Source organism: Mandrillus leucophaeus, unplaced genomic scaffold, assembly GCF_000951045.1.
Source record: "Mandrillus leucophaeus isolate KB7577 unplaced genomic scaffold, Mleu.le_1.0 Scaffold105, whole genome shotgun sequence".
NCBI lineage: Eukaryota > Metazoa > Chordata > Mammalia > Primates > Cercopithecidae > Mandrillus > Mandrillus leucophaeus.
In genome coordinates this window covers 1,435,827-1,463,159 of record NW_012098654.1, presented here as the reverse complement: position 1 = coordinate 1,463,159, position 27,333 = coordinate 1,435,827, and the positions used below count along the sequence as shown (strand labels likewise).

General features: G+C 41.7%; 1 protein-coding gene and 1 long non-coding RNA gene across 2 annotated transcripts in view; both read right to left on the bottom strand.

Annotated features, from left to right (window-relative positions):
• CAMTA1 (calmodulin binding transcription activator 1) overlaps positions 1 to 27,333 on the bottom strand; it is a 1,080,371-nt gene that overhangs the window by 963,744 nt on the left and 89,294 nt on the right. The window lies entirely within an intron of this gene.
• LOC105540678 lies at positions 155 to 16,371 on the bottom strand. Its single transcript, XR_001006236.1, has 3 exons — positions 16,286 to 16,371; positions 1,990 to 2,095; positions 155 to 701 (listed from the first exon to the last, which is right to left on the bottom strand). It is a non-coding gene; the product is annotated as an uncharacterized LOC105540678 (long non-coding RNA).

The window sequence follows — 27,333 nt, the reverse complement described above, 5'->3', positions numbered from 1 at the left end:
AGCACCCTGAACTAGGCTTCCAGTTACTTCAATCACAACAAAAGCTTTATGCTTCTTTCCAAACTTTCACTGCTTTATCATTGGAAAAGGTCTATGTAAATGGCAAGTTAAAGGAAAAACATTCAGAAAGGACGCGACGCAAGTGACCCACGCATTCGTTCAACAGCATTTATTTAGACTCTGCACTGTGTCCGCACTGTCCTATGCACTGGAGATACACGGAGACAAGACAAAGGCCCTGCTCTCATGGAGCTTCCATTCTCATGAGAAGATGGTAACTGACAGGAAAACATACCACCGCTGGGGCAGGTGCTAGTAAGAAAAAGGCAGCTTGCTGAGGGGACAGAGTGGCATCACGGATGGTCACGGAGGCCTCTGGACCGGGAGGCGTGTGCACAGAGCCCTGCTCTCCAAAGCTCAGTCAGGCTGCGGAGCTCCTTCATAGTAACTCCGGATGAGACAAGAGTAGGTCACTTTATTCTATTTCATTTTTAGTAACATTCGGTTCAAATTAATTTGGGGTTTTGAGAACAGTTAATTCACTAATAGAACTGTCTTAAAGCCAGACATGGGGCTGGCAGGATGGGAAAGCTCTCCCTACGAACTCTGCCAGCTTTCATTCCAATGTGTCAGCCCTCACGGCTCCAGCTCTGTGGATCCCTCTTCTTTGCTGCGCCCATGAACAAGTGTGTGGTGAGAGCCTGAAATAAATAGGTGTAAAATGGGTCAAAACCGTTGCTTCTATTTCTGTTTTTAACTGAAGAAAATTTGCCCCATTTCCAGAGGCAGAGAGAGAAGGAGACATCTAGGTAAAGGCAAACTAAAGTATATATTAAACACACACAAATGTATACAGATGAACAGGTATGTATCTACCCGCACCCACATACTATACACGTGTATATACAACCATATATGTCTGACTTCTTCGCCTATGACAATCCAAAACTGGGTCTCATACAATGCTCTTTTTGCAATCATTACAGCATAACTTTTATTGGGTTGTAGGTTTTATCTTTAAAAGGCCACGAAACTTTTTTAAAAGATCAAATAAAAAATTAAAGGTTCAAAGAAGATCAAGGCTCAGATTCAATTAACACTAATTTTGGAAGGATTTTTTTTTACTTACTATGCATATTCAGCAAACTACTTAAGTTTTGGGTTTTTTTTCTAACATAGCATCCTAGGGGAGTCATTATGTACAATCAACTCGCTAATTCAGATTAACATGTCTAAGTACATATTGATACAACAGAACACAATGATTCCAGAGGTTCCCTGCTACAGACTCTCTGCTGAAGCACAGGACTAAGAAAGTGGACTTCTCCAATTACATTTCCAGCACTTCCCATTGTTACTTCCTGGGCCAGTTTCATAGATTAGAAGAATATAATACTCCAAAGGGATACTCCAGTTTCCATGAACAAAACGACTAGCATCTCCTAATTAATGTAACATCCTAACAAGTGAAAGATGACTTCTACAGGGGCCCTTAAAATGACCAAAAATGCAGTGAAGCTGAAGGCAAGCCACAGATCTGTTCTTTCATTTCCCTCCCTATTCTGGGGGAAAGGTCAAAAACGGAGTGGCTTTAGATAAAACACTCCACACTGTGCTCATGAGTCTTCGTGGGATGAGCTGGGAACATGTGTGGAGGGTTCTGCCTCATTTGCTTCCGAAATTTGGGACTGATTTCCAACCAAACCTCAAATCAACTGAATATCAGCACGACTGTTTAATTCCAGCGGACCAATGTGAGTAAAACATCACATTCAGGCCTGTGTCCATTGCGCACAGGCCAGTGACTTTCACAAACCTAGAACAGGTACTAAAAAGAATATGCTGTGAAAAGAGCTGTGGGCTTCTTAAAGGGAAAGCACTAGTGACATTTATGGCCTATTTCCCTAGCAGTTATTCAACTAAATAATTAGTTACTTAAGATATCAGCACAACAAATGGAAGATTTCAAGGCAACCAAATGTCAATTACATTTTTTTTACATAAAATACGAGTTCCTCTGGAATCAGACAGCAGCTTCTGACTTGTTTTCCATTGCTCTTTGCACATTTGCTTTCTGCTACCAAAATTTTAAGACCTGTATGAACAAAAACAGTATTTATTCTTCTCTTCCTCCAAAACACTTATTAAGTTTACATTTTGGGCTTGAAGGTACGTTTACCCCACTGTCACTTCCCCCATTCATCCACCCATAACCACGTGCAGATGGTGGGCTCAAGGAAAACAAAAACGAGGGAGGCCCAGCACCTTTGCCCAAGGAGCTCCCACTTGAGTGGAGTAAAGACGCCAACAGAAATAAATCACAATATGCTATGGCAAGGGCCCTCACAGGACATGGGAAGCAGGGCCCAGGGTAAGAGTGAACCAAAGGACAGGCTGTGCTGAACACAGTTCCCAAGAAAAAGGGCATGGGAGGAGTGGCATGCGGGCTGCCCTCCAGAGGAAGGGCTGGTGCAGAGAAGGGAAAAGCAAGTAGGAATGGACAGAAAAAGTGTCCACACATCAGGAGAGGGGAGGGGAGGGGAGGAAGTAGGTGAGCTGCAGCTGGGTGGGGCATGTTGCACTTCATCAGGAAGGGGTGGGTTTGGTATTTCTCTGCTTTCACCTGCATCTACATTCAGAGGTAGGAGTTTCAAATTAATGAATATTTTATTAGTAGAGACAAGTCCAAATGACCAGAAAAAGAACCACCAGAGCAATGCCATGCATGCGGACTCTGCAGCCTGAAGACGAGGGACGGGAACAAAGGCTTGCCTACTGCAGACCAAATACCTGCCCTGGTTAAGGCTATGCTGGCTATGCTGGTTAAAGTGTAAGTTTCAGCAGCAAATTTCTGAAGGAATGCATGAATTACAAGTTTAAATGTTATACTTTGGATGGTCTGAGCATTCTAATGACTCAGGTATAAATAGAAAATAATTTTTTAAATGTCAAAACTCTCACTTTCCTAATTCCCTACACATACACACTGACCTTCACTTTCAAAGAAACTAGAATTGTGTGTGCGCCAAATTAAATTATACTAACAATGCCTTTAAAAAGCTAATATTTTTTAAAAAGCAAATACTTCCATAACATGTGTTATAATTTACAAGTGGTATCATAAAATAGCTCTTCTTTTGCTGGGATATATTCCAGTCCATTCATCATAAAGATTTCTGTGTGAGGGGTGACTCTGTAAGCAAAACACCATTTAGTGGGAAGAAAAACCTCAAAACAAATTACAAGAAAGCCATTAATGTTCTTTTAATTTCTTGCTTAACTTTCAGTTCTTGGTATCCATACACTTCCTCATCAGATGGAAACATTTTAATTAGAATAAAGAGAGTTTAAGAAAATGTATGTAATGAGTAAGCTTTCATTATTACTAAATGGCATTAACTGAGCTTTCTGTCATGTGAATACAATGGTGCGGGAAGGAGAATACTTTGTGTAAAAGATAGGAAAGCAACACAGTTAATGATAAACCAGAGTCTCTGCACGCTCCCAGGAGATTTCCAAAGGTGGGGACACTGACATGCTCTAGACTACTTAAGACTGTACATTCCCAGGATTTTAGCACAAAATGAGTAAGTAATGATTCCTTCAACATACAAGGAATCCAAGAACACAGGGTTCATAAATACTTGCCTCAAAATGGGCTCGCTTCCTAACAGTGGGGTTTGTAGCATTTTTGAGGGTAATTTTTGAGAATTCTTCAGTTAATCATGATACTGCAGGCAACAAACTAAAGGGAACCTGAAGTAAGCTTAAACCTGATAAAGGTACAGAATCGGGGCAACCATTAACCTCTTCCTTGGAGGCTTTCATGAGAGGCTCACATGATTAAGATGAAAAGTAGTAACAGCATGTATGCTGCTGAGGACGCTTCTGTTTACTCTTTCAAAATATTTTACTTTTTCCGGGCCTACAAGGCTAAAAAATACCTGATATTATCAACTTTTATTAATCTTTAAAAACACATTGTGTGGATCAAAGCCAAACAAAATTGTGTGTGTGTATGTGTGTGTGTGTGGAGAATAAGCTACACTCTCTGCATGGTAAAAGCCTGCTAGGTTCAGCCATTGAAGCACATGACCTCTACCAACCGCCATAGTGTCCCCTCCTTCCTCTTCAGCCCTGCTCCCCTCAGAAGGAATCAGAAGTGGTTTTAGATCTACAAGGCCAATCCTTCATGACCCATGGCCTCCTTGTTCCGTTAACCACTTCCTCTGTGATAATCCTGGACTACACTCCGTGGCCATCTCACTAGCTGTCCAGTATGGCAGCCACCGAGCACCTGAAATGTGTCTACTCCAAATTAGAAGGTAATGGAAATACAAGACATATACCAATTTCAAAGACTTCATACCAAAAAAAGTAACATCTCAATTTTTATACTTATTTATACAATTTTACACTATATGTTCATGTAATGTAGACATATTGGGTTAAATAAAATATATTACAATGTATTACTAAAATTAGTTTCCTTTATTTTTACTTATTAAAAATATGGTTACTAGAACATTAAAAATTACACGTGACTCACTGACACTGCTACCGTACAGCAGAGCCCTTGACCTGATGTAACCAAAACTGACCGCTCCATGATACCGATTTCAAGCACTCTATTCTTCGACTATGCCTACTCCAGCAACTCCTTGACTCTACTCCTTGAATCCACTGACCCCATGACCTCTTACTGACTCTCAGCTCCTTCATGCCTCCTGGCTCCTTGCCTGGCTTAGACCACACGGTCTATCCTCAATCCTCACATCAACTCTTCTGCGCAATGCTCAACTCCCTTATGCCTCCTCCCTCCACTGTACTCACCTGGCAAAATCCTAATCCCAGGTTAAATCCAACTTCCCGCCCTCTCCTGCCCTACACTTAGGCTGCAGAAAGCGGAATTCCTTCAGAGCACCAGCTCAGCTCCCTATCCAGTCGTTTTTGCTTGAACCAGCTGGAACTGGGCTTTTATTATCATTTCACTCATACAGCTCTTATCAAAGTCACCAACGATCTCCCCGCTGCCAAGCCCACGGTGAAACCCCAGTCTGTATCTTGCTCCACCTTTCGCGGCATCTGACACAGATGATCACTCTGCTTTGAAACATGAACTTCCTTGGCCAGGCGCAGTGGCTCACACCTGTAATCCCAGCATTTTGGGAGGCCAAGGCATGTGGATCACTTGAGGTCACAGGATTGAGACCAGCCTGGCCAAGCCGGCAAAACTCTGTCTCTACTAAAAATAAAATTAGCCAGGCATGGTGGCACACATCTGTAATCCCAGCTAGGGAGGCTGAGGCAAGAGAATCACTTGAACCCGGGAAGTGGAGGTGGCAGCGAGCTGAGATCAGAGGGACATTATGTCTCAAAAAAGCAAAGCAAAGCAAAGAGAAACATGCACTTCCAGGACACCCCCATCTCCTGTCTTCCTTCTCTGATTGTTTCTCATTCTCCTTTGCTTCCCTTATACCCGCTTCCCCTTAACACTGGGTGTCCCAGGGCTCCACGTCTGGACTTCTCTATTGCACACACTCCCTAGAAAATTGCATCCAGTCCCACAGCTTTCAGAACCCCCTATATGCTGCAAACACTCAAAGTCTAGCTCCAGCTTCAGCCTGTCCTTGAAGTTACAAACTCAAACATACGACTGCCTATTCAACATCTCCACCTGGCATCCTACAGTCAACACGTGCAAAACACAACCTGCATTCTCTTCACCCCTCCTCCCCAACCTGCTGTTCTCAGTCTTCCTGATCTCAGTAAAGAAGAATAGCATTCTTCCAGTTACTCAGTGCAAAAACATGGTCATCATTTCTGACTCTTCCTATATGAATACAGTCTACCAGCTCTTCCTTTCAAACATATCCCATATATGACCACTTCTTCCCGCCCTCGTCCAAGCCACCATCAGTTCTTGCAACAGTCTCCTCACTGGTCTCCCTACTTCTATTCCAAACCAGGGATCAACAACTCCTTTCTGTAAAGGGCCAGACAGTATAGATCTTTCAGCCTCTACAGGCCATATGCTCCCTGTTACAACTACTTAGCTTGGCTGCAGCAGCTCAAAAGCGGCCTCAGATAATAAACACAACAGTGTGGCTCTGTTTCAATAGAACTGGAACTGAAGCAGACACGGAAATTTGAATTTCATATAATTTTCATGTGAAATAAAATACTGATGTTTTTTCAACCATTTAAAAACATACAAAGTATTCTTAGTTTGCTAGCTGTACAGAAACAGGCAGTGGGCCAGATCCTGCCATGGGCTGTGGTCTGCTGGCCCTGCCCTGGAAGATTCTCTACACTACATTCAGAGTGATTATTTTATTTTATTTTATTTTATTTTAATTTTTTTGAGACAGAGTCTTGCACTGTTCCCCAGGCTGGAGTGCAGTGGCACGATCTCCATTCACTGCAACCTCTACCTCCCGGGTTAAAGCGATTCTCCTGCCTCAGCCTCCCGTGTAGCTGGGATTACAGGCAACCACCACCATACCCAGCTAATTTTTCATATTTTTAGTAGAGACGGGATTTCATTATGTTGGCCAGGCTAGTCTTGAACTCCTGACCCCATGATCCGCCCGCCTTGGCCTCCTGAAGTGCTGGGATTACAGGTGTGAGCCATCACGCCCGGCCCAGAATGATCCTTTTTGTCATGTCTTTTTCCCGCTCAAAAATCCCCAGCAAAACCAAAAAACCATGCCAAGTCCTGCGGGACGCACAGGACACTGCTTCCTGGCTGCCTCACGTCCCCTGCCCCTTGCCATGCTCTGCGCATGTCATTCTCCCGGCTTCTCTTTCGCCCCTGCCAAATCTCTATCTATCTCAGGGCCTTTGCTTTTGTAGATCCCTCTGCTTAGAATACTCTCACTCTAGACACCAACGTGGTCACGGGGTTGCTTCCTTCAAGTGGTCACAGTGTTGCTTCCTTCAATTCACCTCATGAGAGATACTCACTCGGTCACACTAGAATAGCACACACAAACGGACATCCAAGAACCCTCTCCCTGTGTACCTTGCTGCACTGTTCACCACACTCTCACTGACATTTCTTTCTTTCTTTAGAAATAAACAGATTGGGCAGTTTTTTAAAAGAGAAACCAAATACCACAGTGATCAAGGGCATGAAATCTGGAGTCCAATGACCTGGATGGGAACGCAACAGCATCACTTACTAGCTATGGGACACCGAGCAAGTTAACTCAACTTCTCTGTATCTCAGTTTCCTTGTCTATGAAATGGGGATAATGACAGGACCTACTTCCTCAGTGTTCTGAAGAGTGAGTTAATAAATGTAATTGGCATATATAAACACTCAATTACTGTTATTTATTTTTGTTTATTGGTTATTATTCCTCTCCCCTAACCAGAAAATAAGTTCTTCGAGGGGAATGACATGGTTTTGTTTATTGCTTCATTCTAGATGCACCTAGGACAGTGCCTAGTACTAGGTATTCAATAAGTATTTATTGAACAAACAAATAAATATTTGAATTTAAGTCACTTTGGGGTGGGCAGAACACTCCACCCCCCTCCCATGATCATACAGATATCAGATAGAGCAAAAGCTTCCTTAAAATCTGTTAGAGGCTGGACGTAGTGGCTCAGGCCTGTAATCCTAGCACTTCGGGAGGCCGAGGCGGGCAGACCACTTGAGCTCCAGAGTTTGAGACCAGCCTGGGCAACACAGTGAAACCCTGTCTCTACAGAAACACGAAAAGTTAGCTGGGCGTGGTGGCGTGCCCCCGTGGTCCCAGCTACTCAGGAGGCTGAGGTGGGAGGACTGCTTGAGTCCAGGAGGTGGAGGTTGCCATGAGGCTGAGACAGAAGGATCATTTGAGGCCAAGAGCTCGAGACCAACCCGGACAACATAGCGAGACCCTATCTATACCACAAAAAAAAAAAGTCAGCCGGGCATGGTGGTATGCACCTCTGGTCCCAGCTACTCCAGAGGCGAGCCTAGGCATTTGAGGTTACAGTGAGTGATCATCGTGCCACTGAACTCCAGGCTGGACAACAGAATAAAACCCTGTCTCTATTAAATGAAAAATAAAAATAAATATAAAAATAAATATAAAAATAAATTAAATTTTAAAAAAAAACCTTATTAGAGAAAGAGAAATAAAAAGCCTACCATTCCAGGTGGGTTTGCTGATGCTTCTCTATTTCCTACCCTGAAGCGAGGCATAATGCCATTCTGAGTAACAAGTGGTTTCACTTTATAAGAAACCTCCTACGGGGCCAGGCACGGTGGCTCATACCTGTAATCCCATCACTTTGGGAGCCAAGGCAGGAGGAAAACTTGAGCCCAGGAGTTCAAAACCAGCCTGGGCAACAGAGACTCCCTCTCACAAAACCAAAAAAAAAAAAAAAAAAATAGGCACAGCAGCACGAGTAGTCCTAGCTACTCAGGAGGCTGAGGCAGGAGGCCTGCTTGAGCCTAGGAGTTCAAGGTTGCAGCAAGCTATGATTATGCCCCTGCACTCCAGTGAACGGGTTCTTGATTTGGGTGACAGAGCAAGAACCTTGTCTCAAAAAAAAAAAAAAAAGAAAAGAAAAAAGGAAAAGAAGCCTTTATAATCTAAAGCTGTGTTGTACACTCAAAGGTTACATGTTCAGGTCTTGAATCCAATTAGAGAAGAAATAGATTTCATAGTCAAGTTCAAATCCCACATGTAAAATGTCAATCTAATACCTAGTAGCACAATTCTGATCTTACAATATTTTCTAAACACAACCACAAATGGCTGTTTACTCAGAGCAGCTTACATTTAATTGACTTCTAAAACCAAAGGACATCTCACCAAATACCTGAAGTCTTCCCCAAGCCAGAAAGTGATGCACACATATCTGTCTACCAGCAAGACACAGGCTTCGCTCACAGTACATCACAGGGTCTTGTGAGTTTGGTATGTCTCCCTACACTCACACACACGTTTCTCCTAGGATGACTGAGTTTTATAGATGGTATTAAGATAAAATACTTTCAGGCTCTACACTTGATGACATAGTCTTTAATGTGAAGATCCTTATATATATCCTGGTATAACATGGACTCTTTTTCAAGCGGAAACTCTACTTCCTTTAATAGAAGTGCAGGGATGGTAAGGTATTTCACTGTTCAGCAAAGTAGAAATTATTCTCCTAGCCTCTACACTAAAACTCTTCGCTGTGATGTAAGAAATGAACATCTTCAGTACTGGTTCTACCAAGTAGAAAATGAACTAGTGAGATGTAGGTAGTAAAAACATAGTTGTATCAACTAGTATGTAATCCTGTTGTACAGTTGCCTATCTGCACTGAATGCCTGAAAATGACATGTGTGACAAAGTGAAGGGTTATGAAGAGGGTTAAGAAACTGGGGGTTATGGAATGGGTGAAGCCCAATCAGTCATGGTGAACTGCCATGGACTTTACCATCTGCCCACGTCCCTGTACTGCTCCAGGTTCCTGCTGATGGCAACGGAACTAAAACAAATGGCTGGGATTCCTGGGGGAGCGGTTCCTGGAGAAGTGCTAAGATGTGAGAGAAGTCTTCTTCTGTCACTCTTTGTGGGTGTTTTTGTTTTTTGTTTTCTAATTCTGCACTCGATTGACCATTAAGGTCACTGTGACATGGCTGAGAGGATCTGCACGAGGCAGGCAGGTACAAGTCACTTTTCAATTCTGTACTGCTATACGGTGGCAATGCCTGAAAAAACAGAATGATCGCACTCTAATTTCATACTGTATTTAGCTGATGATCCTAAATAACACCTTGTCAGCTTTTGTGATCTAACACAAAACCACACGTCTTGTGATCTATGAGCTGGGCTGTGGTAACGCCCTTGACTTGAGGCTTAAAAGCTTTGGTTGGGACATAACTTTGATGTATTGTCTTTCGTTTCAAACTGCAATGATTATCCTTGAATCTGGCATCACATAGAGTGCTACCAAAATTAGATTATGGTTAGTTTATAAGACAACCTATTCCCTTTGGTGTACCACCACGAATGGTGCTACTCTCAGCTTTGCATGTTTGCAAGATCGAAAAGCCACGGCTGTTTGGTTTACAGGATGCGGGGATAAGAACCATCTGCCTGGTCTGGTGTTTCTTTAATTAAAACTTTAATTACAGATCTATCTCTGCACAGATATGTGCAGTCTATCAGCTCCTGTTCCTAATTACCTGTGCTAATGAGAAATGAAAAGACAGTTAATGTTTGCTGAGTGTCTACTATGTGCAAGGACCTATGTATGGTCAGATGCTCCAAGGTGAACTAGAACAGGTAAAGTAGATTCCAGGTCAAACCTTGCTAGTTTCCCCTACCAGTCCTTTTCCCACCAATACAAAAGAGTGGCAAAAGTCATTCTGGTTTCTCTTTTGGAAATACGAAAGGCTTAGAGATATAAGGTACTCAAAAGGATCCACACAGAAGAGGGAAAAGGGGCTGGATATCTAAATCTGCCTGAATAATTGAAGTTCTGTGGCCAGTGTATGTGACAGTCTGTCATATGGAGTATTTGCGACCACACCTGAAGATGTGTGTGGAAAGTGGAAAATCTGGTCTAATCCTAGGATTCTGAGGCGCATCACACAGCATGATGGTAACCACGGCCACAGTTTCCCAGGGAAACAATCACCACAAATGAGAACAAACAGGAGATGTTTTCTGTTATTTCCTGACTGTGCAGCAATATTGTTGCCGACTTCTCCTTCATTAACTCCCTTTCTACCGAGGGCAGATCTTCACTGAGGAATGACAAAAAAACTTTCCACACCTTCACCATGTGTTTCTTAGGTGTCCTCAAAAGCCTCAAGCAGGGTTAAACACCATCAGGATGGACCCCTAAAGCAGCCCACTTGGTGGTGCCAAGGCCAACAGGACAGGGTCTAGGGCACACCCAAAGCTTCCCGACTTTCACAGTGAGGAAGTCCACTGTTTGCCCTCAAAACTGCCCTAACCTTCTATCACTTGTTTCCATGAGAGGGGGAGCGCAGAAGGAGGATTACTTTGCCTGTTTCTCCAACATGTCCAGAGGCAGGGAGTTAATCACAGCAGCTATGCTGTCACACTGTCTCTGCTCTCCACCATCCCAACTCTCACTCAGATAAGGACACAGAGGAGGAGGAGGGAAGTCTTGGCCTGGAGGCGGGCACCAAAGAAGCACCCTTCTCTCTCAGGAGTCGGTTCCTCAACACCAAAAATGGAGGGTCCAACCCAGATGATCTCAGACCTTCCAGCTCTAAAAACTGTGCAGCAGATATGCTAAAAGCCTGATATAAGCGCTCCCTTGAATGGTCCAAATCCATCTTATTGCCCAACATTCTGTACTATTCAGTGACTGAAGCCTGCCATTTCTCGACCTATCTAAATCTATGAGGCTAAATTACCTAAGCTCTTCAAGATAAACCACCTAAGTTAGGATAGACAATCACAAACAAAATCTGACAATTTTCAAGCTAATGATGGGCAGTGCCTAGTTCTTTGAAAGACAGATACTAACATAAATTAAGAAATGTTCATTTAGCCAGGCGCAGCGGCTCACCACTGTAATCCCAGCACTCTGGGAGGCCAAGGCAGGTGGATCACCTGATGTCAGGCGTTTGAGACCAGACTAGCCAACATAGTGAAATCCTGTCTCTACTAAAAATACAAAAATTAGTTGGGCATGGTGGCACACGCCTGTAATCCCAGCTACTTCGGAGGCTGAGGCAGGAGAATCGTTAGAACCCAGAAGGTGGAGGTTTGCAGTGCGCTAAGATCGCACCATTGCACTCCAGCCTGGGCAACAAAGAGCTAAACTCTGTCTCAAAAAAAAATAAAATAAAATAAAAAATAAACATTCATTTGTACGTCATCTCTGTGATAGACACCTGAAGGATTTCACGGACCTCACAGTCTGATGACAGATACACTGTAAACATACACCAGATGGTGGAAGAAAGATAAAACAAGGGAAGATGGAAGTATGGAGGAGAAAAAAATAAGGGAACAATAAACCCGTAAAAGAGAGGAGAAGAAAAAAAGAAAATTGAAAGAACAAGAAAGCAAGCAGGGCCCTCTACTTCATTTCACTCTAACTAAATTCAAATCTGGCTTCTGTGGTGATCAAGTGGTCACTCACGGAAGACGGCATTCTACAGGGTGGATGCCAGGAGCTTTTCCTACAGACACAGTACTAACAATTGTTGGCTGAACAACTAAACTGGCCCATAAAACTCATTTTACCTTACAATGGAGTCAACTACACAATTAATAGCACTGGCCCACACTCCAGAAGCACAGATCCATATGTGCACAATTTAAGGACCTGTTTTCTTGTTTACAAAATAAACTTCCTATATTTCTGAACCTACTGATCTCTCTAGAACAAGAGTCTTGGGATAGGGCAAGCGTTTCTTAAAAAGTGAATTATTTTAAAAGCTGTACACAGGATTCTGAATGTGCAGCCAGGATTGAGGAAGCCACTGGTAGTAAGAGTCCCTAAAAGTAACATATATATGACAGAGCCCTCCATGGGGGGCAGGGAGAGGGGCGGTTGTTGAAGCCAGCTAGGGGCCTTCAGAAGTTAGGGGTGCTGTTACGTTAAAAGGTCTGGGCCAGGCACAGTGGCTCATGTCTATAATCCCAGCACATTCTGAGGCCAACGAGGACAAATCACAAGGTCAGGAAAGTTCGAGACCAGCTGGCCAACATGGTGAAACACCATTTCTACTAAAAATACAAAAAATTAGCTGGGCGTGGTGGTGGGCGCCTGTCATCCCAGCTACTCAGGAGGCTGAGGCAGGAGAATCACTTGAACCCAGGAGGCAAAGGTTGCAGTGAGCCAAGATCGCACCACTGCACTCCAGCCAGGGTGACAATACGAGACTCCATCTCCAAAAAAAAAAAAAAAAAAGGTCTGATGGCTGAAGGATGATACTGCATACAGCTGAGGTCCCTACAACCAAAAGGGCAAAACCATTTCTTGGGAGTGGCTCAGCCAGGTTTGCAGCTTAATGCAAGGCAGTAGTGCCGTGATATGAGTGGCACTTGCATTTAAGTGCCTGTCTGGCAATTTACTGAGGGTGTGAGCCTGGGTGAACTTATTTAACCTACCTGGGCATCAGCATTCTCACATGCAAAATGGGGTGAACATACCACCCACCTTGTAGATAAATGTGGATGATTAAAATGTATGGAAAGCCCTGGGATGAATATGTAACAGGCATTCTCGGGAAAAGCAGGGATGTCCCTTCCATCTCACTCAAGAGGACACCGAAGCCTCACGCAGCCGGGTAAAAACCTTGAAACAGTTCAACCCTCTGACCCCTTCAAAGTTACCTAGACACCTTACCGAGCATAAAAGGGAAAGAGAAAGGCTGACTAGGTAAAAGGTGGGTCTGTCCCTCAGGTTTCCTTCCTAGTCCCTCCATAGCCAAAAACAGTTAAAAGAATCTATCAACAAAAGGTTATGGAGCTCTCTGTGATCTAAACTTTTCTTCCTAAGAGATTAAAAACCCAGATTTAACTTTATGCACCTGAACCTGCATCTGTTTCAGAGGTGTCTTATTACCATAAACTATTCAGTTCCTCTCTCTAAACATATAAGGGTCTCTAAGTCAATGTTAGAAGACTACTGGGGAATTGTTTTGAGTCTGATTTTCTGTAAGGTGTGAGTCCCCCTGCTGGGGTTTTCTGGTTGTGAGGATCAGCCACACTACACACCAGGCACTGCTCTAAGCAGTTTGTGGACACGTGCTCAGCTAAAACTCACCAGGATCCTTTAGTGGGTACTATTATTATTATCCCCAATTTAAGGAGGGAGAAACTCAGGCACAGAGAGGTTGGGTGATTTGCTGTGGTCAGACCACTTGCAAGAGGTCGAGATGGGATTCGAACCAAGGCAGCCTGGCTCCAGAGCCCATAGTCCTGGCCTTTCACCATGGGGTTCACTACCACTGCCTCTCAACACGCTGGTTATGCCTGCCAACAGCACAGCCACAGGATGAGGTTCAGTTTCAAAAGCACCTTTCTTCTGAGTTCCCAGTGTGTCTGTCATACAGTTTCATTTATCCTCCCAACAACCCTAAAAAGCAAGTGGGAGACACACAGTATCTACATTTCACAGAGGATAAAACAGAAGTGGCATCAATGAAATGTCTTACAACTCCTATATTTTAAGTCAAACAGCTAATTTCACTGTTTTTACACCAAAACGAAAGTCTTCTGAAGTCTTTCTGTTGGAGTATTTCAGTTTTGTGTGACTATCTCAACAGATACCAATAACATATCCAGAGACTTTGCTAGTCCAAAGCAGGTTATCTCACTCTCAGATGGTTTTTCTCAATGAATCACATTTACAAAAACATCCATTGGCTTACAGTCTACTAAATGTCCTAAATATAACCAAATACACAATGCTCATTGGAAATAAGCCATAAATGTGTCCATGTATTAGCGCTCTCAGAAAAATGAGGTTATCTTAAAATGTACTACGCAGAAAACTTTAAAGAAAATCTAAATGATCTAATCGTAAAATAAAATAAGAGAATAAAAACTTTTCTCATCTTCACCTGTTAATGTCTCTTCAGCTCCTAGTGGACTTACAAATACAGTATTGTCTGCCTCAAAGGCAGATGGGAGCCCCAGGGGAGCCCAGGGGAGCTCATTCCTCAGGGGTCAGCCGGTTTGGGGCTGCTTGAGCAAGAGGACTGGAGGCAACAAGCAGTCACGGCCTCCCGCAGCCCTGGGCTTCCATGTACCATCCACTAAGACAGACGCCATTCCTTTAGTGCTAGAAGGACATGGCATCAAAGAACAAATAAAGGACATACCTAAGGCAAAAAGGTCTTTGGGGATCTGGAAAACATGCCAGCACAACTGTGAAAAGCATTATTTAAAAAAAAAAAAAAAAAATCACCTTAAAATTCAAGGTTTAGCAAAAAACTTGCTCCTGACTACTGGGACATTATAAATCACAGGAGCTTTATAATCATAGGATGGTTTACCTACTTGTATTTCTCAGCTCTGATATTTTGCAAATCTGTGAAAAGAAAAAATACCCAACAGGCCAAAGGCAGCTTTTCAAGTATCCAAGTACACCAGGCAAGAACAAGCTCGTGAGCCTGAACAAAAGTGTTCGCGCGAGTTCCAATCGGCAGTGAACAGCTAACCACGACTAATTTTAATTTGTGGTTCTAATGAATGATATAAACTTTTATAGGTATCAACAAAGCTCAGAGAGGACTTAAATCCATTTCAGTGCTCATTTAGCAGCTTCAGCTGTGTGCAATTAAAACATCAGCATTAAATGTTAGAGAATAAAATAATGAGACACTTAAAAAGTAATCTGTGCTTCAGTGGGCCATGCTGAGAGAATTCACGTGATTTTTTTTTAAGGACATGATTTCTTAGGAGTATCTTGCCAGTTCAAAGAACTGACTCAAGTTTGGTTTCTTTTGATTTTGTTTTGTTTTGCTTTAGGTTAAGAATTTTCTGAAAAGAGGAATACAATAAAAATGCATCATTTGAAAAACAGTCATGAAACTGCATATGGCAGAAATCAATCTGGTATTGAGACCACCAGGGTTGGCTGACCAGGTTTTGGCAGAGACAAAAGTACATTTTTTGGTCATGTTAAAATTGCTGCTTGTTCTTATGTCTCAAATTAAAAAAATAAAATATTAAAAGAGTGGGGAAAGGTTGAACTTGGGTAATGAGACAACTTTGTATTTTTCTAGTCCTTAAATGAAATTAAAATTAAAAGTCTAAGCTTTTTCTCCCCAAAATACTTCAGAATACAAAATATAATCTGAGGATGTATAATGTGGCAGCTAAGACTAATAAATTCAAGTTGCTACTATTTCTGAAAGAAAGATAAGTTACTCTGCAGAGGAAGGGGTATGTGGTGATGGTGATGGTGAAGGTGTATGTATTGAGAAGGTGAGGGGCAATGGTTTGGGTGGTTTGGGAGTAGAGAAGAGGTATGGGTGTCCTGGGCATGTGTAAGTTATATGTAAATATCAAGTTAATTCAGCTTCTGCAAAACATGAATAAAAAAGGAAATATACTGTATGGGGAAATGCACTCATTAAACTTAAATTTTAAAAGGATGAAAACACAGATTACACTTTATTTTAAAGCTGAAATGAATTTTAATACGGAAAATGAAGACAGCATTTTGCAAATTTATCGCTCAAAGGGGTATCTCTATTTGAGGAAATCAGCGTGTTACACTTTGAAAGATGAAATGTTACAGCTTGTACACCAAAATTAAAAAATGAAATTAAATTAAAAAATGAAATGGTTACCAAGGTAATGCAGGTCAGGGGATCAAAGGTGAAGGGTCACACATTATTAAAAAGAAATCCAAAAGGACGGCTGCATCATGATCTCTGCAAAACAAAGGAGCTCCAGTAAGTAAAACTAATATCTCTGAGAATTTAAAATCAAGCTCTTGAAAAGATTCCACTGTAACTGAACCCCATCATTCCTGATGCTGTGTAGAGCCATTTTTATTTACATACAAAACCACACTTTCATTACCTGTTACCAACAATTTTTTTTAATTTCACTATTCAATCATTAAAACCTAAAATATCTTCAACAGAAAGTGACCAAAAGTGTAGATATTTCAATTTGACCCCACAACCTGTTTTCTGGAAATGACAGTGTTTGATAAGTTGCTAACATATCAGAAATCTGATGTGGTCACAGCACGGTGAGTTTTTTCCTCTCCTCAAGGAATGAGTTCCAAAATTGAGTTTTTGCAAATTTGTTTCATTTGAAGTAGCTGCATAAAATTTCCATTATTGGAACATTTAGTATAACAATGTTCTAGAAGACAGCAATAAAGTGATACATGATAAAATAAACTGTGTAACTATATCTATTAAGATCTGTTCTCACATTCAACTTTCACTGCACAGGGGAAAAAAAGACATTTTAAGTAAAATAACTTGCTAGTTCTACTGAAATTACACAGAATTAATAGGGGCTTGACATGAGGAATATTTACAAGGGTTTTTTTTCCCCTCCTGTATCTGACAGGCTTCATTTTTTCAAAAAATATTATTATTTACTCACTTTCCCCATTAACAAACTAAAGTAGTTCATGTTTTTTAAAAGGATAGACCTATGGTTTTGTTTTGAAACATGAAGCTACCCCCCAAATCATGACAAGCTTTGCAGTAATGGTAAGCACTATAATTAATGGTTATACTAAATAATTTCAGTATTCATTTCACTAGTACATAAAATGAACAGTATCATAACACAATCATCTTTAGTGTCTCCTCTCTGAAAATTAAACTTTAGCAGGCTATATGCTCCCTGGTTTAGGGATCCGAATTCCTTAGTGCTTGCCAGACAGCAGATTCTACAAAGCAGTGTAAATAATGGCCTGCCATACAGGAGAGTAAACGGGAGGAGCATAACCAGGAAAAATAACTTAGTTACCATTCTTTTTACAAGAGTCCCCACTTGCCATTTCTTCTTCCATTCTGCTATTTCAGTTGTAGCCCACAATATTTAACATTTGAGTTTACCTTGTTAAAATTAAATTCCAAAAACACTTAGATATTAAAATATAGACAACTTCCAAAAGGATTTTATTAAAAGAAACAGGATATTCTTTCTAGAGGCTTATGGCAATCAATAAATAAACAAACTCTATAAATGCCAGATGTTTGTTCCTGTGATTAGGTTTTGTTAAAATAACTTGCAGAGCTCATGCACTGGGTCCGAGTGTGTTAGTGCCCTAAGGCCATGTTTCAAAAAACACAATTTTTTTTTTTTTTTTAAGTTGCACAGCTACTGAAAAGTAAACTAGCATTTCATTTCCCTGGAATGCTCATCTCACATAAAGTCTGTCACATATGCGTTTGTTGCTCAGAGGCATGCAAGCAATTTTGAACACTATAGAAGGAATCAATACCCCATCAAAACAATGCATATGTTGTTTTAGTAGCATCATTATTTAGACCATTTCAGCATGTTTGTAACAAAAAGCAAGAAGCCAGTAGTGTAACACCAGTCAAGTTTTGTTTCCCAAAAATATTTTGTACTAAAAATGAGAAAAAGTAAACCCATTCAAATCAACTATCTCTATGTACCTCCTTCATTACTAAAATATGTATGTATTAAAAAAAAAAATCTCTTCTTGACATCAAGATGATGAAGTACACACAGATGCTTTTTTAAAGTCTTCTAAATCATCTTCAAAATTCACCAACTCACACACAAAAAAATGTTAGCCCAAATCTTCTAACAGCTTAATCTCTGCCAAAAGTTCCAGACACCAGACTACCTGAACATGATATCATCTCCAAGCAGTCAGGAATCACTCTGAGTGCCTGAATGTCACAACCAACCAAACTTCCACGTGGGAATGAAATCAATCGCCTCACCTAAATACTTAGTGGTTCTGACAAAATGGCTCCAAATGAAATTGTGCCAATAATGATAACATCTTAGGTGATTTCAAAAAATCTATAAAGGATTTTAACTAATGTTTTCTACATGAGTTTGCTATTTAGGGAGGGAGAGGTAAAGGCTACCAGGAGTTTACTATGTCCCTCACAGTCAAGAAACCTAGAGTATAAGCTAATAAGTAAAAAGAAGGCTAGAAGCCATCCAAGGGGCAATGCAACCCTAGGGAGTAACTAATTCCACTTAAATTATGACAACAAAGAGCTGATTCTGAGTCCAGTCTGTTTGCTGTGGCAAGGATATGAGCCACACACATTTTCCCACAGAAATAATGCTGTAAAGAGGAATTAGACTTGACAACTGTCGATTTAACCTGAACTCTTTGAGGTTATTGGGCCTGAGTAGCTTCTCTCCCCATCAAGGGCTGGCCTAAGTCTTAACTTTGGATACAAAGTCCTCTCTTCGGAAACTCCTGTCTCCTTGCCCCACTCCCAGGCGCCAGCAGCAGTGCCTGAGGATCCCAGATTATCCACCTTCCTCTCTCTTCCAGAAGCCTCCCTTTCTTCAATAAGGCACAGTCAGCTCATGACTATGAATGGACTGAATGAATACACACCAGTGCATGAACAGACTGAGCCTGAGGGGTTTTCATTCACCCCAAACAAATCCCCAACTGGTAGAACTACCAGGTATTTTTACATCAAAGAGTACAGAAAGCTAGTCTACCTCAAGGAAGACTTGCTACATTACAGCTTGTCTCTTTGTAACTAGTAAGTGAATTAGACAGGAAATACTCAAAGACCCTAACCAACCCCCAAAACCTTGCATAGGATACAAGCTATCCTTAATCTAAAACTGGAAAACTACTCTACACTGCCCTATCTGTGAGTTATATGCCTGAAAGAAGAAATACACCAAGTTTCACTTTCACAAGACCATCAAGTCATCAGTGTTACAGAAAAGAATATTTTTCTAGGGAAATTATCACCCATATTAAGCTCTAACTACCTGGACAACATTTTATAGGGATACCTTTTCCAACAAACTCAATTTGTATTCAATGTTAAAAATCTTCCCCACACCACCCCGCCGCACCAAGGAGTAGTACGTAAGCAAAGGGAACTGGTTCACTTCTCAACTAAACAGACACACAGCAAGGAATGTCATTTCTAATAAGGTTAAATCATGACAGAAATGCTGTCATTTTCACCGCAGGCATATTACTTTCAAAACAAAATACATGGAAGAACTGTAAAGAAATAAAAAATAAAGAGCCAAGAAAATGCAGAGTCATAGAAGCTAGAAGGAGACAGCTGAAGAAATCCATTAAAATAAAAACCCTATAGTCTATATTTAAAAAAAAAAAAAAAAAAAAAAAGACTCTCGCTCTGTCACCCAGGCTAGAGTGCAGTAGCAGGATCTTGGCTCACTGCAGCCTCCACCTCCCAGGTAAACCTTATACATTCTACTAGCTCTTTACAAAATACCTGTTAACATTATATAACGCTTTCTGCAGCAGAAACTAACCTCAGCAAGTATATTCAACAATTAAAAAGAACTACCCAGGCGAGGCACAGTTCTGTGGCTCACGCCTATAATCCCACCACTTTGGGAGGCAGAGGCAGGAGGATCACTTGAGCCCAGAAGTTCGAGACCAGCCTGGGCAATATAGGGAGATCCCATCTCCACAAAAATAAACAACATTAGCTGGGTGTGGTGGTGCACGCCTCTAGTCCCAGCTACTTAGGAGGCTGAGGCGGAAGGAACACGAGCCCAGGAGGTAGAGGCAGCAGTAAACTGAGATTGTGCCACAGCATTCCAGCCTGGGTGACACTGCAAGACTCTGTCTCTGGGGGAAGGAAAAAAAAAAAAAAAAGCAAAAAGGTGATTACAATGATAGGGCAAAGCTTGTTATTTTTAATCTATAAATATAAATCAATCAATCGCCAGCATGCCATTCAACAACAAAAAAAAATGCACTAGAGCTAAGTATACCCCAGTTAGTGGGGATTACATTTTTATTACCATTTCACGTTAGCCTTTCTAGCATGATAAAAATGCCATCTACTGAAAAACCAAAGAAAAGTGCAGCCTTTGGTTTTCATGTCTGTGGCTCACCCGCAAGTGGCCGGCAGGTGCTGTCCTTCCTCTCTCCCTCTCCTGCCAGCAGGCACCATCTCCACCTCTATTCCAGCCTTCCTGAAAATATATTTCCTGTCAAACCCTTCCAAGATGGTCTGTTCGGAGAATCTGTTTCTCAAAACTTTCTAAAAATAATACAGCAACCTATACCTACAATCATTATTTCCACCATACTCCTCAAAAAGAAAAAAAAAAAAAAAAAAAGCGAAAACTACAAATAAAGTATCTTTCTACCCAGTATTTTATCCTCAACAATGTAACTTTTCCCCCCCCTAAAAACATCAAAGCTTTCACAAAAGGAGTGAGACCCTGTCTCAAAAAAAAAAAAAAAAAAAAAAAAAAAAAAGCGAAAACTACAAATAAAGTATCTTTCTACCCAGTATTTTATCCTCAACAATGTAACTTTTCCCCCCCCTAAAAACATCAAAGCTTTCACAAAAGGAGGAGAAGGGTGGGCAGAAGGAATGGCAAAGGGCACCAGGAAACTTTGGAGAGTGATAAACATGCTCATTATCATAGTGTGGTGATGGTCGTGCGGTGTATACAGATGTACACTTGCAAAACATACACGACAATGTGCAACTTAGTATGCCAATTATACCGCAATAAAGCTGCTTAAAAATGGTGGGTGGGGAGCCCGAGACAAGAACGCTGCCCTCTCTGCATGCTTTAGGCACGCAGCCATGCTGTGGCCGTCCACGCAGAGGCAGCTGAGAGATCATGGAGAAGCACACGGGAGCCGCCATCCATGAGCTGCTTGTCTTCTTGTTACATAAGACAATAAAAGGATCCTCAATGTTTATGAATATAGAAATACACAATAAACACATAAATGCTACATATTTAAAACCCTTAGTATTGATTACTAATTTTCAAATTAGCCACAAACCTGAAATTACCATATTTTCTAAAGCAAAAGTCCGGGCACAGTCTGACATAGTTTCTTTAAAAAGAGACTATTTGAAATCAGCTTTAGATATACTTCTATTTTTGCAACTGACATGCTAATCCACAAAATATGCTTAAATTTTTTCTTCCAATTGGCCTGCTGCATTGTGCCAACTCTACCATAGCCTAGACCCACTCACTTCTCGTGCTACCCCACTACCCACTAGGGAAAAAGGATCATAAAATACAAATCAAATTCCTGCTGAACACAAATAAAATAAAAAATAAAACAACAGGGAGACAAATTCACCCACTGTTGATTTTATTTCCACATTATTTGTTTTTAAACTTACTAGCCCGGCATACCAGTGCTCACTTTCATCTCTCTCCTGGCTTCCTGCAGGGCAGTCTGGATCATCAAGAAGCTGACATTTCCCATTCGCCCTATTCATTGATTCTCAAACTTCAGAATGAAAAAATAATCCACTATCTAAATAACATCACTTGCAAAAATGTTTTCTAAGTCTTACCCTAAGAGATTATAATTTAGGGTACCAAAGAAGGGGTTAAGGAATTTACATTTTTGGTAAATCCTCCGGGTGAGTCTGATCAGAAGTTCACAATCCTCACTTTAAGATAAACACTGCCCAGATGGGTCTAACTTCAAACTTCATCCTCCAGTCCCAATACACACACTCTCTCTTCAACACAGGCACCAAGTCACAGACGTCAAAGTTGCATTCTAAAATGCAAATTAAGAAACAAATTCAAGCTTGATAATAGCTTAAGATAATCGTCCCTCTAAGGACTATTACATTTTTTTAAATGCCAATAGATACCTAAAAAGTCTTCACAACTTTAAAGAATAAAGCCACACTGAAAGATGGGGTAGTTACACAGAATATAAGGAGTCCTTTCTGGGCTTTAAAATCATGCCGTGTCCTTGAACCTGGGTTCAGGTTACTGCTCTCCCACTTACAACTTCTGTGGCCTTGGACAAACTATTTAATTTTTCAACTAAGGTCTCACTTTCTTCATTTACAACATGAAAACAGTAACATCCCTACCTCACAGTGAGAATGAACAAAAATAATTAATGTAACTACTTAGGCTAGTACGCAGGACCTCAAGAACAAAAAACATGAGCTCTGTGATCATCTTACATTCCTTTTCTTATCTGATTCTTTCCACAACTTACAAGGGAGACACTGCTGTCCACATTTTTGCAGACGGGTAGAGGTTAAGCTCAAGAGTGCACATCTTAAAAATGGCAGAGCCAAAATTCAAACGAAATCTGCTCAGATCTATCCTAAACACAACTAGAATGTTGAAGGATCTGTAAGTTTCTCCCCTTTCCCTCAAACAGGCTCACTCACAAGCAGTCATATCCCCACACTCTGCACTAGGCCTGGCAGACCCAGGTTCCCGATAACTGTCTGGTGAATGAGGGGATGAATGAATGGGTCCTCAGGAGTAGCAGAGGCTGAACACACTTTCTAGATCCACTACTGTACGCACCACAACACCTTACGTGATGTGATACGTTTAAAAGAATACATGTGGGATTTAAATCAATGGACTAAGAAAAATAAATTCAAGTACTTTTTTGCATACTTGCATGCTAAAAATGAAGAGTGTTTTCCATTCAAAAGATAAAATTCACCCATTAAGGCTGGGCACGGTGGCTCACACCTGTAATTCTAGCACTTTGGGAGGCCAAGGCGGAAGGATCACTTGAGTCCATAAGTTTGAGCCCAGAAGTTTGAGACCAGAAGTTTGAGACCAGCCTGGGCCACATGGTGAGACCCCATTTCTATTAAAAATTTTTTAATTTTTAAAAAATTTCATCCAGTCAACAAATATTTATCAAGCATCCACTCTGGCACAGGCTCAGCACAGGTAACAGGGACACATAGTGACACGCCGAGGCACATCTCAGCCTTCTCCACCCCAGCACTGACGAACACTTCCGACATAGAACAAGTAACTCCCAGATCAGCGGTGCAGTGTGGCATGCTCCAGAAACACTCGGCAAGAGTGCCCCATGGACCCTGCAAGGGGATGGGAAATGTCCCCTGAAGAAAAAACACGTAAATGGCATGTAAGCTGGGATCCCACGTGAAACAAGGTGGAGGGCAACCATCATTCTAAGCAGAGGCAACAACATGTCTAAGGGAGCTGAGAGTGTTGAAGGGACTCGGGCAAGAAACCTGTAGCTGGAACAAAGGACAAGGCAAGAGGGGCTTGGCAGGAGACGGGAGAGGTGACAGAGATGAGCTTATGCAGGACCGGCAGACTATGTCTAGAAGGTGGGGTGGTATCTCCAGTACAACAGGAAGCCACTCAAAGGCTTGGGAACAAGAGTACCACTGACCAACTGGCATTTGAAAAGGACCATGTTGGCATCCGGGTGGCGACTGGGTAGGAGGCGGCAAGGGCACAAGCAGGGCATGAGTCAGAAGATCTCTCAATGCTATCTACGCACAAGCAATTGTGGCTTGGACTGCAGCGGTGGCTGCAAAGGGTGACTTGGATACAATGGAAATTTATTTGGGAAAAAGAACCAGCAGGAATTGTTTTGGATTCAGAACAGATGAAAAGAAGAGGAAAGTGTCAAAAATGCCAGTAATTTTACAGTGAAGAAATCTAACAAACACTACCTCAACCAGGTGATCAAGGTTAATATCATCAGTAGTAAATCATGTTGAGAGCAGCTACCCTTGATATGATGTGATGAGAATGGCACTTTGCCTCTGTGGTCTTCCTTCCCCAAAACCCATTATCCAAGTCTAATCACGAGAAAAACAGTAGACAAATCCAAATTGAAGAACACTGTATAAAATACCTAGTCTGTCAAGGTCAACAAAAACAAGAAAAAATCTAAGAAATTGTCAGACTAATGGAGCCTAAGAAGATATGACAATTAGATGTAATGTGGTATCCTGAATGTAAATCTGAAAAAGAAAAAGACTTTAGGGGAAAACTACGGAAATCTGAATAAAGCGTAGAGTTCAGTGTAAATAATGTGTCGGTACTGGTTCACTGGTGTGAAAAATGTACCACAGTAATGTTAGCGGGGGAAACAGGTGTGGAATGCACAGGAACTCTCCTTAATATTCTTCAGACATTTCTGTAACTCTGAAACTATCCTAAATTTAAAAGTTTACTTTAAAACTGATCCCTGAAATTTGACTTGATAGCCTAGGAGGCCTCCTGTGTCCTCAGGCCTTCACTGAGGACACAGGAGAGGACATGGCAGGGGACACAGGAGGAAAATCGTGAAGCTCTATCTCAGACATGAGGCTAGAGCACCCATCAGACACTCAGCAGAGACAGCAGGGAGGCAGCTCTGGAGTGGGGCTCAGCAAAGAGCTCTGAGTTCATGAAACAAACCTAGCAGCCATCAGCAGATTGGATCTCTGGAAGCAGACAGGGGTCACCTAGAGTAAGAATGAATATAGTGAAGGGCCTGAACTCACAGGGAGTGGAGAGGAAATGGGGAGATGGTGGTCAAAGGGTATAAACTTTTGGTTATTCGATGAATATTTTCTGGGGCTCTAATGTACAGCATGGTGACTATGGCTAATAATACTGTATTGTTTATCTGAAATTTGCTAACAGAGCAGATCCTAAGTGTCCTCACTCCTCTCCCCCGCCATACACACACAGTAACACCATACAGTGAGGGATGTGCTGGTTGATTGCACTAATCATTACACAATGTATACACATATCAAATTATGTTGTATACTTTGAACACATACACCTTTCACTTGTCAATCATATCTCAACAAAGCTGGGGGACAAGTCTGTCATTTCCTTCAGAGACAAATTAGTGTAGTTCTGATTATTTATATTCTTGTCACCTTTTTTCCCAAAGAAAATAGTTATCTTTTTCATGTAAAAGATGAGACTATTTGATTAAGTCTTTTTGACTCTCTTCTTTCCAAAACAAGGGAAAAGAAAAGAGCCTCGGTCTAATTGCTGAGAAATACCCACATTTAACGGTCACAGAGAGAAGGCCCAGGGTCAAGCTCTGCGGAATTCCACCTTTAAATGATGCAAGAGGGGGGTCACGAAGGAAATCTCCAGTAAGCGGGAGAGAAACAGGGGGCATGCACCATCCCAAGAGCCAAGGGGGAAGGCACAGCCGAAGTGGGTGAGTATGTCTGAAACATCATTAAAAAGGCACTGAAAAATGTTCCTTCTACTTCACAGTGATCTAACAAAGAAGGTTCAGTGCAATAATGGAAGCTAAATTCTAATTGGAATGGTTAAAAAACGAAAGGGAAAAAAAAAAAAAAACTCTTTCAAGAAGTCTGGCTCTCAGATTTGACACCTGTGTTCATGGCAGCATTATTCAAAACACTGAAAGACTGAAGCAACCCAAGCACCCACGGATGGATGAACAAATAAACAAAATACGGTGTGCAGAGAACAACCTCAGCCTTCAAATGGAGGGAAAGGCTAACGCATGCCACAACATGGATGAACCTTGACGATGTAAGGCTACATGATATAGACCAGTCACAAAAAAAGACAAATATTAGGCCGGGCACAGTGACTCATGTCTGCAATCCTAGCACTTTGGGAGGCCGAGGCAGGTGGATCACCTGGAGTCAGGAGTTTGAGACCAGCCTGGCCAACCATGGCCAACATGGTGAAACCCTGTGTCTACTAAAAATATAAAAAGTAGCCAGGCATGGTGGCAGACGCCTGTAATCCCAGCTACTCAGGAGGCTGAGGCAGGAGAATCGCCTGAACCTGGGAGGCAGGGGTTGCAGTGAGCCAAGATCACACCACTGCACCTGGGTGACAGAGTAAGACTCCATCTAAAAAAAAGGGCAAATATTGTATGACTCCACTTTATGAGATATTTAGAATAGTCAAATTCATACAGACAGACAGTAGAAGGGTGGCTGCCAGGGGCGAGGGGTAGGGAGAATGGGGAGTTACTGTTTACTAGGTACAGAGTTTCAGTTTTATAAGATGAGACGAGTTCTGGAGATGGATGGTGCTGATGGTTGCACAGCAATGTGAATGTTTAAATGGTTAAGACAACAGATTTTATACATGTATATTGTACCACAATTTAAAATTTTTTAAAGCAGTCTGGTTCTCTTAATATTAAATCCATATCAAGCTACAATGACCTGCCATGAGAAAATTTTAAAGTTGAAGAACATTAGCCTAGAGCAGCACTTCCCAAACACTTCCCTACTGACATGAAGTTCAATGTAAACGGGTTACACGTGCCTTGCAAGGGGAACTAAGCCACTCTAACCCCGACCAGTGGTTTCTGATCTCAAGGATATTCATTCATTCTCCAGTAAGTCCTACAAATATTCTTATTTTTAATGTGTTCTAAGATGTGAGAAGTCATGGCTGAAGAAATAAGAGTTAGAGATCATTTCAATCCCATTTCAGTGGCAAGAAAAGTTGCTTTAATTTTTATTAACCTACAACTGCTGCCAAAGGACAAAAAAGATGATGTGATCTTACAGAAACCAGTAACAGAGATCAGCTAGACAAACAAATGAATCTCTACTGTAAAGTCACACTGTACAGCCAGGCGCAGTGGCTCATGCCTGTAATCCCAGAACTTTAGGAGGCCAAGGCGGGCAGATCATTTGAGGTCAGGAGTTCGAGAACAGCCTGGACAATGAGGTGAAACCCCTCTCTACTAACAATACAATACAAAAATTAGCCGGGCATGGTGGCATGTGCCTGTGATCCCAGCTACTTGGGAGGCTGAGGTACGAGAATCACTTGAACCCGGGAGGCGGAGGTTGCAGTGAGTTGAGATTACACCACTGCACCCCAGCCTGGGTGACAGGGCAAGACTCTGTCTCCCCCAAAAAAAGTAAGTCACACTCCACTTCTGACAGTTTTTTGGTTT